The 18,288-nt window shown below is 44.6% G+C and overlaps 1 long non-coding RNA gene across 1 annotated transcript; it reads right to left on the bottom strand.

Annotated features, from left to right (window-relative positions):
• Window positions 1-7,387: 7,387 nt before the first annotated feature.
• Window positions 7,388-9,321, bottom strand: LOC120094760 (uncharacterized). The gene is made up of 2 exons (XR_015629773.1): window positions 8,876-9,321; window positions 7,388-8,765 (listed from the first exon to the last, which is right to left on the bottom strand). It is a non-coding gene; the product is annotated as an uncharacterized LOC120094760 (long non-coding RNA).
• Window positions 9,322-18,288: the final 8,967 nt, after the last annotated feature.

Raw genomic sequence — 18,288 nt, 5'->3', positions numbered from 1 at the left:
GCAAAGCTTTCTAAAATATCGTGTCTGGTTGTCCCAAGCCACTGGTAATCTCTTGCCCAGAGTCACAGGGTCACAACTAAACAAAAGCCCTCTCCAAGTGGAATCGCTCATCAAAATCTTCTGAGCCAAAGAAACACTGTGCCAAGTGAGGCCGCTGGGCGGATGTGGGAGGCAGCCGGCACTGAGCAGTCGGCTCTGGAAGGACTTGGTCACCATTCCTTTGTGTCCATCAAACAGGTCCTTCACCAGAGGATTTCCTTCAAACACAGAATTAATGGCTTCTGTGGGTTAGCACCTTAGACACTGACAGTTCCTTAATCTCTGTGAGAGGATGGGGTCAAACAGGCCCTGCAGTAGGCACCACTGCCGGCTCGGCTTTCATCTTCCAAGGATTTCTGAAGGGCTGATGAGCTGGGGAGAAGAAATGCTCTGCTGTTAGCTGACCAAATAGTGATAGACTTAGAAAGATTTCTGTCACTTCTTCCTGCAGAGCTAATCAGGAGCCGCTGAGGTGAGAAGAGTCCTTCCCCGTAGGCTTCTCCCCACCTTCTTCTCAACCCACCTAGTCCTCTCATAAAACAAAGCAACAAAATTACCAGGCCCGACTTTTTTTTTCTGCCTCGGTTGTTTGTCAGATGTTTGTAATTTTGTAGCAGCACTGGGGGCAGTTTAGGTGAATGGTTGGGAGGAGAGAGGAGAATCACAGCAGATGGCTGAAATTCCAGAAAAGTGTCCTGGCTAAGTCAGCCTCAACATGGAAATTGCTCTGTTTCTGGGTGGGTTTAAACCTGGAAGCTTTTCACCTGTGACCCCCTTGGAAGAAAAAACAAGCAGGGAACTGAAGGAAGGGCCCAAAGTCTGATTCCTGACTCCATCCCAATCATCCGAAAGGTATGCTGGGAGGGTGTGTGTGAGAGTGTGTGTGTGTGCGAGTGTGTGTATGTGAGTGTGTGTTGTGTGTGAGTGTGTGTGTGGTGTGTGTCTATATGTGTGTGAGTGTGTTGTGTGTGTTGTGTGTGTGTGAGTGTGTGTGTTGTGTGAGTGTGTGAGTGTGTGTGAGTGTGTGTGTGGTGTGTGTGTATATGTGTGTGTGAGTGTGTTGTGTGTGTGAGTGTGTTGTGTGTGTGAGTGTGTGTGTGTGTGAGTGTGTGTTGTGTGTGTATATGTGTGTGTCTGTGAGTGTGTGTTGTGTGTGTATATATGTGTGAGTGTGTGTGTGTGTGTGTGTGTGTGACATATGGCAATTTGAAACAGTTAAACATAAGAATGTTTTTCATTCACAGAAGGCAAAACAAAAAAACAAAAAAACAAAAAACCAAACCACCCCTCCCCATACAACACGTTTCCAATGTTTGAAGCCAACAGCCCCAAGGGAGGATCACAAATCCACTCCCTGCCCTTGAAGACTTGAGTTTATGTTTGAAGGTTTGCTTCGGCTGAAAGATGAGTAACAGTGCTGGGAAGTCAGCTCCCTGTTGGCTACAGGTTCTAGGGCACTAGATATTTCAAGGGCTGTATAAAAAAGCCCAATTTGTGATCTTTCTTTCAGATGGGCCCACCTGTCTGAGAAAGTTACAAGAACAAAATTTCTCCATCAGACCAAATCCTTCCCTTGACACTTAGCTGGTGCTTGGTGCCACCTCTCTCTTCTTTGAGGGCTAGGTTTCCGATAGAAAATATTATGTCCCTCTCTCCAGTGAGTATAGCCTTGTCCAAATTCTCCCCTGCTGATGCAAGAACAAACCGGAGGGAGTGTCCAAGCAGAGAGTCGCTGCCCAGCATGACTTGCAAGGACAATTGTTTCACTGGGGGCTTCTGATAGCAAGGAGGGAGAGTTAATTAAATCTCATTGTAAAATTAAATGGCATAACTCTACATTTTGGAACCAATGCAATTATGCCTTATCATGAAGTGTTGTAAATCTTTGCGACCGTGATGTATTATTCTCAGGAATTTACATAGATTTCTGGAACTAAAAGGGGTGTGGGCAATCACAGAGGGGAGCGAAGTCATTTTGTGAAGACGAAAACAAATGTACAGAAATTCTACAACGACCAAAGCCTACAATGAGCTTCCTGACTTAAAATCTAGTCCTCGAGATAATTCACTGATTCGTATTTTGAATAAAACTTAAACCCACAACAGGTAAAAGCAGCGAATTGTCAAAAGAGGCAGGGAAGTCACCATGCTGCACATAAGCACATGTGTGCCAGCAAGTCCAACAGCAAGGTTGGCTGTGGATAGTTCTTAAGCCATGTGCTAGTTAAAGTAGCTGGGGCCCAGGGAGTACCATCATGTGGGAAACGATGTCAGAAGTCAACAACTAATATAGACGCCTCCACAGCAAAAGTTCCCAGAACTGACCCCGACTTTTGGAGAACTTAGGGGGAAACAAGAGAATTTTGATTTTCAAAGTTCCCTCTAGGGTCTCACCTCATTGGGATGCTGGCCTGAGACTCTTTCTTGCCTCTCTGAATTTCTTTTCTTAAATTATGCCTCTGTGCTCTTTGGAACCTCCTTCTTGGACTGTAGCCTAGAAATTCAAAGGAACCCGTAGGATGTGTAGCAATCAGAAAGAAACCTGGTGAACCCAGCCACACTGTCTTGGAAGTGCTTGAGTGTCAAGATCTGCAGTGGAGAAGCTAGAGTGTCAGGAGCTTTGAGTGACTTTAAATCAAAAGGTGTCCACACCCAGGTTGAGGACATTGCCATGTAATGTCCTAAGGTAAGATGGGTCTATAATGTCCCAGCTTGAAGACACTGTGTCCAGGAGCAGGTGGGATAGTGGCAAAAGGTTTGAAAGACCTTCTGGCCTTTTCTTTCTCATTCTGTGCACATGCACAAGTGATTGGTTACAGCCCGCTCAGACTAAGGAAGGCAACTGTGCTGTATTCACAATGCTGAGCTTGCTCCAAATCACTCCCACAGACATGCGATGATGTTTGCCCGGACGTTTACCAGTCGGCATGGATAATGAACGAATTGTCTCATAGCGTCCCCTTGTTCTGTGACTGTAGATTTCTATCTCAAATATCTTGTCCTTCCAAAATTTGTCTCTGCTATTTAGGGTGAGAGACCAAAGTCAGTTTTTCATTTTGGTCTTCTGACCTCTCTTGGGGCTGACAGGGGGAAGCTGGTAGATGCATTAATTTGAGGGTCACTGTCAAGTCACCTACTGCAGGGAGTTACCCTGGCCAGCAGTGGATGAGAGGCCTCTTTTCCAGTCTCACAATTGGAATTTATTGTCCATTAGAAGAGGTGCCCTTTCTATGTGGTTTTAATTGCTTTCTCTTCTACTGGGGAACGCTGATAACCCTGACGTTTGCCTGGCTTCGTGCTTCTTCTTCGATGAAGCATTCGCTCGTATTGCTTGATCATTTTTGGGTTGCTAGCGTTTTTTTTTTTTCTTTACTAGAAGCTCTTTAAATAGAGAAATCAGCACTGTATGGGAACTACGATTCTTTTTCCTCTCAGGACTTTTTTTTCACAACTTTTGCACGGACAGCATGCACTTTTTTTTTTTTAATATAGTCAAATTTATCAATCTTTTCCTTATGGGTTCTGAGTTTGTAGGCACTGATAGAAAGTCCTTTCTGAAGCTGAGATATGAAAGAATTGCCCATGAGGTTTTGTTCTTTAATACTTATTTCTACATTTTTAAGTCACTGATCTTGCCGAATAGGGTCAAGGACAGCTCAAGTTTAATGCTTCATAACATGATACCCAGTTGTTACAACACTGTATACAGAACACCCGTTTTTATCATCTACTATACCCCAAATATGTTGAATTATTTTCCTATATTTCTATGTTGTTCCAGTGGACTGTTTATCCGGCAGCCCCATACAGTTTGAATCTTGAGTTTTTAATTATGTCCGAATATCTACTAAAGATAGCCTCAAACACCCTTGCCCTTTCCAATCGCCCCTCAGAAACTACCAGGTTATTTTGTTGTTTTCCTGTATGGACTGTAACATCAGCCTGTTTAGGTCCAGATGTGGTTTGCTGGTACTCCTATGGGGACCATGTTGAGTACATAATCAGGAGAAACCGGCCTTATTTATTCTGTTTTTGGCTAAGAACATGTTGGGACTTTTGAATTGCCAAAGGTTCAGAGTGAGTCCAGCCATTCCTGACCATGACCCCTGCAGAATCAGCACTGCGTTCTGCCGGACAGGTCTGGGCTATTTTCCTTGAATGATTGTATAACCCCAAAAGACAGCTCACAACAGCACAGCTCTTTTTGGTGTTTTATTTGGAGTTTCCTTAATGGCGCGGCTAATAATGTAGAATGTATTTAAGAAAATTCTTAATCCAGAGATGTGTCTGCATGATACCAGCACACAGCTCAGCAAAGCTGCTTTAGATACTGTTGACCCTTTGCAGAAAAACTCTTGAGTTCACCAATGTTGGCGTCTCCATTTTACCATCCCTCAACATGGCGTCTCCTGCCTTTCCCTGAAGGGTTACGTCAGCTACCAAAACTAACTTCATGACCTATTTCATGTTCCTTTAATCAAAACCTATCCCTGGAAAGAATACTGCTGTATCAGTCATTTACACCTAACATGAGAATCTTTCTGACAGTGAGGAGGACCGTGGATTTATTTAAACGAATTTTGAGCGCCTGGGAGCAATTAGAACAGGCAGGGGAAGGTGCCTGGTACACTACCGGGTAAATTGGAAGACTCCGGGCCCCTAATTTCAGGTTTATGAGGACCTTGCAGCCCCCCAGGCAATGCTTCTGTCTCTTCCTTCCCGCACTCGGAGGAGGACCCCAAGATAGGACAAGGGATTTCACTGTGACACCAGAAGAATGGGTTGCTATCCAAAGGGAATCTGTTTCCTTTATCGGCTGAGGTTTGGCAGGGAGGTGGGAATCCACTCACTGCAAAGGCCAGAAATGGTGCAATTAGAAGCAGAACCATGAAAACATTGCACACAACTTCTCTCATTCCACATGCAAAGCACTTGATCTTAACTTCTGGAGCCAAGAACCCAGAGAGAGGGGCTTCTCCCTCTCTGATTTGCTCTTGGACAGCATTCAACATATTTGTTTCCGTTATCACAAGATTTTTATTTATACTGCAGCCAGTTTGACTACCTTCCCCGTATATAAATGGCTCATCTCTGCCCTCCTCGGTATTAGTGGACAACGCCCATTCCGCACTGCGTGCGATGAAGTTCACATTATTCGGAATTGCTGACTGCACCTCTGTGACTCTGCTTTTCGCCGTTTTAAAGAGCAGGGAGAACACCGTTTAGAAACGAGTTCTTTTTGGCTCCGTTTGAAGAGTCTTGAGTCCCCAGCTCTTCAGAGGCCACCTTCTGGGGGTCTTCTCCACCCCCCCGCACACGCACCGCTCGGAACCTGTGAGGAAACCTTTCATGAGCCCCGGCGCTCCCCTCGGCTGTGACAGGAATCTTTGGAACAAACGTGAAAGGAGTTTGTTACTGAAGTTCCTGAATGCGAGGTGCTGAGAGTCAAGCCGTGCACTTCATTACGAGCCGAGCCGCGGCTGCCGAGCGACTGCTTCAAGAACTGTGCAGTGCTCGGTAGGAAAGGCCCCAATTTCTCTGCCATGCTCCGTTTCCTCTCAGCTTCCAAACTTCAAGAGACCATTCGATGAGACTTGGGATGACTGAGGGAGGTCACAATTCTAACAGTGGGAGCAGTCATACCCACCCCCACCCCCCTCTCCCAAGCAGGAGAGCCGAACTCATCTCTGTACTTCTCATCAATGCTCGACTACATGAGCGCCACCGATCAGGTGTGAAATAATTCTAGAAATTAATTCTTATTTGGCACTGGTTGATTTTGTACTAAAACCTGACTCTGACCGTCACTTCCCTCCGGGGTGGCATTCACGGCGCAGGGACCGAACAGGGATATAGACGCGCAGTGTGTCAGTGTGGAGCGGTGGTAGCACGTGTCGTTGACAGTAGTCAGTCAACCCTTCTGTCTCTACCTTGATCCTGTGTTCCTCCTCAACGGGTCCCCCAAAGTCAACGTCTCTCTCAGCTTCCTGACGTCCTGCTCAGTGACAAAGGCACCATGTCCTCCCATCATATCATGTGCCTGATGAAGCATGGCAGTCTCCACAAGGCCACTGAGGGTCCTTCCTGCATGGGGAGGTACTGGGCAGAGGCTCCATTCTGTGGGAAAACAATGCTTCCCTTGGCCTCGGCCTGGAATTAGAGACACACATCACATGTGCGACACTTTCCCAGCCTAGGAAGCGCATTAGAATCTGGGGAGTTAAGGAGAGAGAAAGCATTTGACCTTCTCCACTCAAATCCAGGATTCCCGTATCTTCCTGGAGAGACTGAAGGCTGCAGGGTTTGGCAACTTTATTGTTTATTGTCCCAGTTGTACGTGTTTAGGGGACATTGTAGTGGTTCTGACTCTGAGGTCCTGTTCCCCGATTGGTCCTTGACCCATCAATAAAGATGCTAGCAGCCAATGAGCAGGGCAGAATAGGTGGAACTTCCAGGTTCCCGAGGGCAAACGAGCAGACGCACACCGGAGAGAGGAAAGGAAGGTTTTTCTCTCTTTTCTTTTCTTTTCTCTCTCTCTCTCTCTCTTTTTTTTTTTTGTTATTGTTGCTTTGTTTTATTTTGTTTTGTTTTGCCATACTATGGAGGTAGAAAAGATGACCAGCCATGTGAGATCTCTGCCTGAGGGGCCACAGACCGCTTCTCCAGGAGGGAGACTACATTGTAGAGCTGGGACTGAAGGTAACTGAGCAGCTGAAGCTGAGGGCAGGTTGAGCGGTGTTGAGCTAAGTTTTGGAAAGGGCATGCTAGCCACGGTACATTAGAAGCCCCCAGCAATTGAGCCAAGAAGACAGGTTGAAATTGAGCAACGTCTGTGCTTTTCATCCACGGATCCGATATCCTCTGGTTGAGAGCTGGTAACCCAGTCTGCTCAGAACTTAAAGTAGGTAGCAAAACTACAATCTACAGGATACTGTGTGGCGACTAGATACATGTGCACAAGATTGATTGATGCAGTCAGAGTGGTCAGCACTTTAATCTGCTTGAATATCTAATTTGCTTTATTGACGAGTAATGGATGTGCAGGCGTATGAGGTGCACTGTATATTTCGAGACGTGTATATGAGGCATAGTGATCAAATAAAAACTGACACTTCCTGCCCTTCGGTAGTTTTCATTTGGACTCTTCAAGATCCTTTCTTCTGGTTATTTACATAGAATATAGAGAAGACTGTTAGAGCTACAAACCCACACCTGACGTCCGGATGAGAATGCGTTCCTTCTCTGCACTATGTTTTGGGAACCATTACCCAATGTCCCTTACTCCTCTTACCATTCTTCATGCGGATTCGATATTTACTCTTCCGTGTAGGAGAGAGGTGTTTAGGTGTTTGCTTTTTTTTTTTTTTTGTCTGACTTCCTTCACTTCAAAACCTCCCCTAGCCCCATCCGTTTTGTTGCAGAGTATAGAATTTCGATTTTTTTATGTTGCAACGATATGTGTGCATACCTACGTTTTCTCTGTCCGCTACTCTATTGGTGTTAACCAGGCTTTGGGGAGACCAACGCCAGGTTCGTAGTTTCATTTTTTTACTCTGCAAAGTGTTCTTTCTCTGAAAAGTATCTTAAAGTAAATATAAAATGAATTGAGTGAAATTTTGAAAATAAGTATTGTCTTACCATAAAGAAAATAGCTGGCGGCTGGAGAGATGGCTCAGTGGTTAAGAGCACTGGTTGCACTTCCAGAGGACCTGGGTTCAATTCCCAGCACCCACATGGCAGCTTACAAGTGTCTTTAACTACTGGTCTAGGAGATCTGACACCCTCACAAGTACATACATGCAGTAAAAAAACCAATGTACATAAAATAAAAATAAATAAATTATTTTGACTGAAGAACCCAGGAAAACTCACCAATTTCAAATAAGCTTGGTTGTAGACATAGCAGTGACTATGCCCCACATTAGTGTCGGAATACTGTATTCTAATACCCTAACTTAAGCTATACTGTAGACATTCTGCAAGGTCATGTCACCAAGACCATGGTCTATTTTTATTCAGAGAGCTAGATACACACACACACACACACACACACACACACACACACACACAGCCATTTTTCAAACCTGGAGTGTGCCCCTCGGTAAAACCCTGCTATCATTTCTTTTTCTCTAACACATCTTTTGAAAGCATTTTCTTTTTCATTTTTTTTTCATTTTTATCATTTAGAATTCAATTATTTTGATTGATATATAAAATAATGCATTTAAAAACATTCACATATTTTTTTCAGGCATATGATCATTCATTTATACTTTCTCTTTTAATTACAAGTCTATTTTATGTATTTTGGGGTCAAAATAGTAAACATTAGAAATACAACAGTTGTTCAAATATTCAAAATGGCCCATGCCAAATAATGTAAAAATATTTTTTTTTGTTATTTTGTCTTTTGTTTTTAAATTTCAGTGCTGGGCTCAAAAGCCACACCTACACGCAGGCTTCTTGTCACAGGTACATTCTCTCCACCCGTACATAGGAGCATCTAGACACGTGTACAGACTCTCAGGTTGTAGCTTACTGTGGAGGGGGAAAGAGAACGGTGACCAGAGAGAACAAGAGAGTTCACATATGAACAGCAGCGTCTGTACCTCTCAGACCAGCCAGTGGAGACATTTCTAACTCCATCTGCACAGAGAACAGCAAAGGCCCAGAAGGACGAGGCAGCTTACCCAAGGCTCAGAGTATATTTAGCAACACAGCTTGACCTAGAATCCAAACGAGAAGTTCTCTAAAGCCTCTTCTTTTCACAGTAAGCTCCAATTGTGCTCAATTTCCCGCCCACAGCATATCACTATTGGTATTTAGGTATACATACCTTGTGTTGTTTTCTTTTGTGTGTGCTTATAAAAAATCCCTGCCAAGGGCTTATCTTGAAGGCATAAAACGGAAGCAGCAGTTAGTCAGCTACACACTCTGAAACATTATATCCATTTCACACATTGGAACCAGACCGGCTATAAGCAGTCCTGCTGGAGGCTCTGATTGGATCATCCGATCTCGAAGATAGGATCCAGGTCTTTAGCAAGAACTAAACTATGTTTGCACTCCGTTGAGTGGGGACAGAAGGTCGCTTCACACCATCGCAGATTTCCAAAGGGAGCTAACAAAAGCTTGCAGCTTTGAAACGTGTGGCAAAGCACAATATTCTACCCACAAAGCAAAAGCAGTGGATCGCACTGATAAGCTCTGTGTGTGTGTGTGTGTGTGTGTGTGTGTGTGTGCGTTTACGTGTGTGCAAGTCGGATGGAGCTAGGCAGAAGGGCAAGGGCGAGCCTTCATGCAGAGGATGTAGTAGGAGCCTAAAAATAGTGAGAGACACTGCATTTAGGCAGCCAGTCACAATGGATTCACTTCTGACACTCGTCCTAGCAACGAGCAGTACACACGTCTGTTTGGAATATCCAGGCATTTAAATCTTTTTTTTTTTTCAATGCTACTCATTTGTTAATGGTTAATAGTTCCTAGAGCCTCGTTTGGTCTCTTAGGAAAGAAAGAAATTCCTACTTTGGCCTAATTTTCTTGAGAATTTAAGCTTTTGCTTAAAATGCTCGGTAAAATATGTAAGGCTTGCGTAACTAATGCCTTATTAAGTGTCTGGGTATGTTTAATCCTTCACTTAAGCCATGCAACAGACAGACAAAAGGCTCTCCGGTGACTTCGGTACAAACCAAACAGGACCAGCTTCACAAACCTTTGTTTTTTAGCAGCACCTTAGTTTTCTAATTAATCAGTATGTTGAGTTCCTCGCCTAAGAATTGAAGGGGAATTCTTCAGCCATTGAGACAGAGTCAAGAACTAACCAATCTGGTAACGTATACTTGACCAACAACTTATCCCCAAGCCAAGGAAGCTACCTCAGGGAGAGTGCAGCCGCCCACAATACACTCACTTTCAGAGACACGAGGATCAAAGCAAATATTTTTAAAGTAGGAAGTTCTCTGTGAGCATAGTTACAACTTTAGCTAAAATTCACTGCCTTGCTATGACTGTGTTACCCCTGAGATGCTCTGGGACAGTTTCAAAATATCCTAGGAGGAAGACCAGGGGTTCTGAGGTCTGAAGCCTAAGTTCCAGAAAGGGACCTGTTCCTTCTTCAATAGCTTACCCTTGGGCAGTTACTTCTTGCTTGATCTTACCGCACTTGACTTCTTAATATAAAAATTAAGAGCAAGCTAATGTTTGAATGTATTTTCCATGCTCTGAGAGTTGGTACATCCATACATACAACAGTGTAGTTTTCCTGCACTGTACTTTTCTACACTGTGGTAGAGGATTGGGGTCACATTAGGCATTAAATACGCTCTCATTTGATCAGTGGTGTAACCACTAGCATTGCTCTGAGCATTTCCTTACATAGAAAAAAAAACAGTAGATTTGCAACCAAATAACTACCCCCCCCCCACTTTGTGAAGCACAGCCCACTTACTTCCTTACATACGGTGCCACGCTGTGAAAGGAGTCGTTAATTCATGGACTAAGCAGCAAGGCCAATCGGTCTTTGCATCTTTAGCACCGTGGACAATGAAATTTCGGTGAGGTTTTTGGAACCCAGCTGTGGAACTAAGTAGAACGGAAGTAGATGCAGCAGAATAAAGGGAAGGAGCGGTCAGACATGAGGAAGAGCCTGCCCAGGGTCTATCACACACCAACAAGGGAAGCCAGTGCCTGAGGTGGGATTTTACACAGTGGCAAAGGGAGTTCCTGCTTCCTCGTGACACTGGCTGTACACCTTCGCTTGTGTAAATGTGTGTAACTAGATGATTTAGTAAAACTCTAAACATTCTTCTTAAAGCCAAGAACTTCAGCTTGTCCTCATTCTGAGTTCCCTAAACAAAACTCTTGACTGATTGGTTGGTTGGTTGTACCATCATGTCATAGATTGAACATATTTCATAAGGGAAGTAATGCAAGAAGAGGGAAAAAACCCAGTGTGTTGTAAATTAAATACAATAGTGTCTTTCACTCAGGTGCCTCATGATCGGAATGAGGCTCTAATGGCGTCAAACGAGTAAACACATTCGCTGGTTTTACAGGGTGGGCGGGGGCGGGGAGGGGCGACCAAGCAGTCAGTTTTAATCCCACGTTGCCATATCCTTAAACAATGCATCAAAGTGCGGAGAGGTTGAAAATATCTTTCCTTCTGTCGGATTTCACTTTAGTCGATCCAAATTTGGCATCACCGCTTTCTGAAATATTTTTAATTGTTGAGCAGTTGGTGATTTTAATAATTTAGTGCAGAGGAAAGGAAGACGAGGGAGACATCAGAATTTAAAACACAATGGCAGAAAAAGTTAGGTTGATGTTTGACTTTTTAAAAAAAAAATGTAGTGGTGTCATGCCATTGAATAGATTAAGGGAGACGGCTCCTGGTGTGTCAGGAGGTCTCTGGGGTCAGCCCTTGGCTCTGGCGCCCCCAGTTAAGCAAGCTTGTCAATTTGCCATCACGTTGATTTTTCTCACCCGACTGTTTCTTGCTTGTCTTGTTCTGCCTTATTTCCTTGAGGCTCTCAGGGCTGCAGACATCTCCTGGCTTCAGTTCCAGGTGAGGAGTGGGTTAGGACTCTAGAAGGTCATCAAAACCTGGTACGGAGGCCTTGCATATCCATGATCGCTGGTTTTCTCTACTGGAGTGAAGTCCCTTTGAAGAATGATCCTGTTTACCTATAGGAGTCTTCTGTTTTGTTTTGTTTTGTTTTTCATAATTTTCTAACCCAATATCCGCTTAGAATTTAAGGGTTAAAGTTCAAATGGGTTGCCCCTTCCAAGCCAAGTCGTTAAACTCAATAATGAGGAGATCGAACACTGGCTTTTAGGTGGTGTTGACCTGCCTTGTGGCATCTGCTAGGGCCGAAACTCTATGTTCCCTGTGTTAAATACTGGATCCTTTTTTCTTTTTCTTTCTTCTTCTTTTTTTTAAAGTTTTCTGTTCGCTCCAAAAATGAAAAGTCTTTTCTACTCCAAAAAGAAAGGGAAAAAAAAAGTTCCTTAAAATGACTTTTAGTCTTATGACTTCCTTTAGAATTCTTTGGAAAGAGTTTAAGAAAAACATCACATTTACATAAGCAGACTCAATTATAGCCTTCCATCGCTGTCCCCACACGTGCTCGGCTACTCCTCATTTAAATAGGAAGCCACAGAAACATTCACAGCATGCATTTCTGTTTTCTTCAACTTTCAAATATTGTCTTCACATGCATTAGCTCCGTTGTTCCTTCGTGCATTGCCACGAATCGGGAAGACTGGGCAGCCCCCCTCCCCCGCCCCGCACAGATGGCTTGCATGCGTCCAGCCTCGGAGACTGGGCACCCCCCCCCCCGCCCACGCACAGATCGTATGCATGTGTCCCGCCCGAGGCCCACACTAACAGCAAGTGTAGAGTTGGATCCCCAGCCACACCATCTCAGCCCCTCCCATCACATCCCATGGCTGGAAAGAGCCTCCAAGAACTACAGACCCCTCACATGCACTTCCTGGCAATGTTTTCCTTTCCGAGGGACGGGGGGGGGGGGGGGGGGGGGGGGGCGCGGGGGGGGGAGGAGGAAAAGAAAAATACTTTTTGCACCTTCAAGACTACAATCACATTAATATTTACCTTCACTTTAGAGAAAGCCTGTTCATTTTCAGACTCAGGGCAAGTGATACAGGGAGCGCTCGCCTTCCTGCTCACTTATGAGTTATTTTAATATTAACCATACTCAGGCTAGCCTTCAGAGGAGGCAAAACAGGTGAAAACAGGTGTTCTCGGTGTCTGAAATCCTACGTTTACTTCTTTATGTAATCCCCACCCCCAGTGAAAGTACAGATGAACTTGACGGGATCCTGAGGCACTAATTGAATTTTAACATGTGCTAATCCTTGTGGTTTCAGGTACAATTAGTTATTTAAAAACTGCACAGAATGTCATACCCGAAGGTCCCCCAGCGAGCTCTTCTCCTGCATTACTCATCCCTTAACTGTTTCCTAAAAGCACAACAGATAGGATGTGAAGGGCCCTGGTTCTTTCTGAAACATACGATCTATTAGGAGGCTTGGCCTGGTAGAAAGTAGGTAGGTTATGAGGACCCTAAGAGCTTTCGCCAGCTTGACACCCTGTCCAAAGAATTTAGGATAATATCCTGTTCCAGGAACTGAGCTAACCCCGAAGAGGGAAAGGCCCTTAGCAGTCCCCCAACCTCGAGCCAAAGATATCTCACCATTGAGGAATGCAAGGGTCAATGTGCGTCATCAAGGGCCAGCTCACACTGTTGCCAAAGACTGTCCTCCACAAGTATATACAAAGTGTGTGCTTTTGCTACTCGGGGTCACCTCTGTCCCAGTTACAGGGCCACCCCAGTGCACTGGATCATTAAACCTCTTGCTCATTTGCATCGCTCTCTGTCTCCATGTAGTCTGATCAGGTCCTACAGTTGTTAGTATCCCCATCTTACAGATTTGAACAGTGAGGACGCTGTGAAGGATGAAGGATGTGTGCAAGGTTTACAGCTGAGTCCAGTCGGGTTGGTTCCACTTGGTTTATGCTCTGAAAAGCACTTTGCAACCAAGGGGAAGACTGCAGCTTAGCCATGGAGAGAATGGTGAAAAAGAGAACAGAGAATGAGGGACTGACGGGAGGGAGGGAAGGGCCCCCTTTGCCTGTCACCTAGGAGGCGTCACAGAGAGGATGCCATGTCCTGGTTCTTTGAAGGATGGTGGGCAGCAGTTCTCCTGGAGAGAGAGGGTGAGGTTGTTGTGTTATAAAAAGGTAGGAGAGACCAGAGATATGACTGGTGGAGGCACGATATGGTGCGGGGGGAATGGGGTGCCTCTGTGGGTCATGCTAAGGTATCCCTTCCCCCTCTGAGGTACCAGCCATAAGGCAGTATAGTACAGAAAGAGCTTATTCAGGGCACGGGGAGGGGAGTAGAGGGAGTAGAGAAAGAGGGAGGGAGGAAGGAAAGGAGAGAGAGAAAGAGAGAGAGAGAGAGGGGGGGGGGGAGGAGGAGGAAGAGGAAGAGGAGGAGGAGGGCCCAGCCATGAGCATGTGGGGTGGTGGGGAGAGGAGGGGAATAGGGAGAGGGAAGGGAATAAGGGAACAAGGGCAAGAGAGCGAGGGTGGGGGTGGGGCAAGCAGCCCCTTTTATAGTGATTCAGGCACTGTGGCTGTTGCCAGGTAACTGAGGTGGAGCCTACACTAAAGGCCCACAGAGGCGACTGAGCATTCTAGGCAGTGAACTGCAGGCCCAATCAAGGGAGCTTAAGAACATGTTGTGTGATTGTGAATTGCAGATTTGGTGTAGTTAGAAAAACAACCCTCAAACCAAAAAACAACAACAATAACAACAACAACAAAACAAACCAACAAAACAAAACAAACCATCCAATTATGAAGAACTTGGGAAGTTCTATGCTGCCCCCCCCCCAATAAAGGACCACACACAGCATTTTAAGCTAAGGTTGGTTTGGTTGGATTTGGGAGAGCAGTGGTATAGTGCTGAAGGGAGGACACCATTTACCAGCCTGTTAGAACTAAAGAAAACAGAACCAACACTGGTCTCTTAGATTCTAGAACATACTGTCCCTCAAATTAGCTTGAAACCAAAAGCCTTGTAGTACCCATGCCATAGGAGGTCAGACACAGTTCAGCTAATTTTCTCTTACTCAGAGCCCCTTCCCCACCTCTACCCTCCTCCCCAGGATAAATCAAGGTGTTAGTGCTGGATACAGTCATCTGCAGGTTTGACTAGTGAGTCTCCCGCCCCAAGCCAGCTCACATGGTTCACACACATGGGTATTGTCAGGTCCCAGGTACCTGCCGATTGTCACCTAAGACACCAACTTCTTGTCACATGCAGCTGTTAACTTTCCTCAGACACAAGAAATGAGAGAAGGCTGGTGGACCCAATAAACCAAGGGGCTATAAACAAGAAGCCATAAAGAGGCCACAAGGCAAGAGTCAACAAGCAGGGTACTCCAGAGCCTGGGGCATCTAAACTCAGAATGGCATCCCCTAACTTTTGCCATATGCAGTCATTTAGAAGTGAGTCCAGTGATGCGCTTTTAGGCTTAGCCTGCTCGGGTAGAAAGGGTAAGTGCAGAGTATAGGTTCCCGGAGGCAGGATCCTTCACGGTCACTTGAGCACTTGCCTACCACACTGGCTCTCCAGCTGCCAGTGGAACTCAAGGTACTGATGGCAGAGTTTAAAGCATGAATTTGGAGCCAGATACGATGTCCCGTGCTTTGAATCCAGAGGCAGAGACAGGGCCCTCTCTGTGAGTTCAAGGACAGCCTGTTCTACAGTGTGAGTTCTAGGACAGCCAGGGCTATGTAGTGAGACCCTGTCTCAAAACAAACAAACAAGCAAGCAAACAAACAAACAAACAAAACTATGGACTTGTGGGGTTAGAGTGATGACTCTTTAGTTAAGAGCCCTTTCTGTTTTTGCAGAAGACCTGGGTTTACTTCTTAGGACCCACAGACTGGCTCACAACCATCAAAACACTTCTACACATAGAAGCAAGCACATCTTTTAAAATAAGATAAAATCTAAGTTTGAAATGGAAAGGGAATTAAAAGTTGCATTAAACTACATTCTTTTACACAAAACAATTGCTTTTTAGAAAGCTCCATGTTTGAGAGTGGAACATGCCAGACATGGCTTCCATTTCAATGTAGTGAATACCCAGCCCCCCATAGGCATTAGAAACTACGGTAGGCCCTTGGATAATATTTCTGTGTTTTAAGTCTATTTCTTAATGGGATTCAACACCTCATGGCCTCGTGACATTAAAGCTTTTGTAAGAGTATAAGAATATAAGGTTGCAAACCTGGGTGACCTCCTTTAGTACCCAGCCTGGCCAGAGGAAGGGCCAGCACTTATAAGTGATGATCTTGGGTTGGGGATTTAGCTCAGTGGTAGAGCGCTTGCCTAGCAAGCGCAAGGCCCTGGGTTCAGTCCCCAGTTCCGAAAAAAAAAGAAAAAAGAAAAAAGAAAAAAAAAATAAGTGATCTTGGTAGCCCAATATAAATTATACACGAAGTGCCAGGACAAAACAGGGTAGCTCTTAGAGGAAATCTTACAGTGCCCCTACCATGTGCAAGCTGACAAGCATACTTGGGATTCAGAATGGTCTAGGATGGGAATCTTAACACAGCTGCTTTCATTCAAGGAAAGCCAGAACCCAGTTTTATAAGAGCCATTGTTTCGTTTTGTTTTAGTTGCTGTTTTAGCAAAGGAGTTTATTAAGAAATGATTTAAGGTATTATCTTAGGGTTTGACTGCTGTGAAGAGACACCATGGCCTAAGCAACTCTGGTAAGGACAACATTTAATTGGGGCTGGCTTACAGGTTCAGAGAGTCAGTCCATTATCATCAAGGCAGGAGAGCATGGCAGCATGCAGGCAGGCATGGTATTAGAGGAGCTGAGAGTTCTAGATCTTGTTCCAAAGGCAAAGAGGAGAAAACCGGTTTCCAGGGAGCTAGGAAGAGGGTCTTAAAGCCGAGGCCGGCAATGACACACTTCCTCCAACAAGGCCACACCTAATCCAACAAGGCCACGCCTCCAAATAGTGCCACTCCCTGGGCCAAGCATATTCAAACACACATATTCAACCACAAATATTCAAGCATATACAGAAGAAAGATATTTAGGAAAAGGGCAGCATATACCCAAGGCAGGCCTCTGGAGAGAGTTGCACACAATTAAATGTCTTACTTAACAATGGCCATATATACAATTTTTATGGCTTCTAAATTGCATTGATTTTTGAGATAATGTAACTTTGAATGAAAACCGTACTTTGAAAGTGATAGGTTCATAGTAAACATATAGACATTTTCTCCTTTCTTAACACAGATGATTACTTTAGAAATAAAATTTTTATTCATAGTGTTTAAATCGAATTACCTGACACAGGGGTATAATGCTTCTCTCAGATGTCATAGACTATCAAACCAAGGTATCAGTGATCTCTTTTGAAGCTGTTGGCCCGAGAAGGGGGTGTCCCATAGACCACCCCTCAAAATACAAGCTGTTGCCATTGTTCCTGTTTAACCACCAGAACTTAAAAAGTAAGGCCTTATCCCCGAAAACAATATCTACTTGAATGTACAAAAAGAAACCAAGCTTGTACTGAACTGGGAGTTTCATCACTACTGGTTGGCTTCTGTAGGACCCCCAAGGAGCTATTCACCTCGATAAGGGAGAAAAGTCATCAACTGAAAGACACAGTAACAATCAGCCCAGGGAGATGGGCTCTCTACTGCAACAGTGGCATAAACATTATGGGAGTGACCAGCTGCTTTATGCTTGATTTAAGGTCCACTCCACAAAAACAGAACTCAGGTTTACTTCTATATAGTAGCCCAGGAGTTCATGGCTGAATGGGTCGGAGGTCTTAGGGGAGTTCCTACTTCATTTAATTTTCTAAATACACATAGCATCAAAGCGCCCTCTACATAATTATCTTTACAGGCATTGGTTAGCGCAGCTCTCAGTCATCGTGAGAGGAGCTTCTTTTCCTGTAATTGTGGTTAGTGTAGGTACACAGCACTTGTCAGAATGTGGAGAATAAGAGAGTGTGGAGGGCTCAGCTTCAGGTGGACCACGCATGTCATATTCCTTTTTCCCAAGGCTCAGGAGAAAGTGTGGGAAGATTATCAGAGCCAGTGCACTCAAAATTATTTTTTCAAAAACAAACAAAACAAACAAACAAACAAACAACAACAACAACAACAAAATCTCAGTATTTTTCAGACACATAAGAACCCAGCCAGTGTGTTTGCCTGCACAAGACCTGTACAAGATCAAGGTAGTAAAAATCCCAGCACAAATGAAGTAGTTGAGGAGATATCGAAAGATGGTGGCTACTGGTGTGGGAGAGTCAATTTTCTTTAAGGAAGTCGCCCTCCGTAGGTTGGTCACACTCCTGTGGATGGTCCCAGCACTAAATGGAGTTAGTGAGTAGAAGGAGGAAGAAAAGGAGGGAAGAGGAGGAGGAGGGGGAGGAAGAGGGGGAGGAGGGGGAGAAGGAGGAAGAAGAGGAAGAGGAGGAGGAGAAGTCTGGAGGAAGAAGCACGGTATGGGATGAGTTGGAGGGCACAGCGTTGGAATGGATTTGATCAAAGCACATGGTACAGTTTCATAAAATTATCAAACAATTTTTTAAAAAATAAGGTTTTCATTTAAGTCAATTTTTTGGTAACATAATCTCACTAAATCTGCTCATATCGTACATTACTACAGTGGTAA

This window comes from Rattus norvegicus, chromosome 9, assembly GCF_021556685.1.
Source record: "Rattus norvegicus strain SHRSP/BbbUtx chromosome 9, alternate assembly SHRSP_T2T, whole genome shotgun sequence".
Classification (NCBI taxonomy): domain Eukaryota; kingdom Metazoa; phylum Chordata; class Mammalia; order Rodentia; family Muridae; genus Rattus; species Rattus norvegicus.
This window is presented reverse-complemented; position numbering and strand designations above follow the sequence as displayed.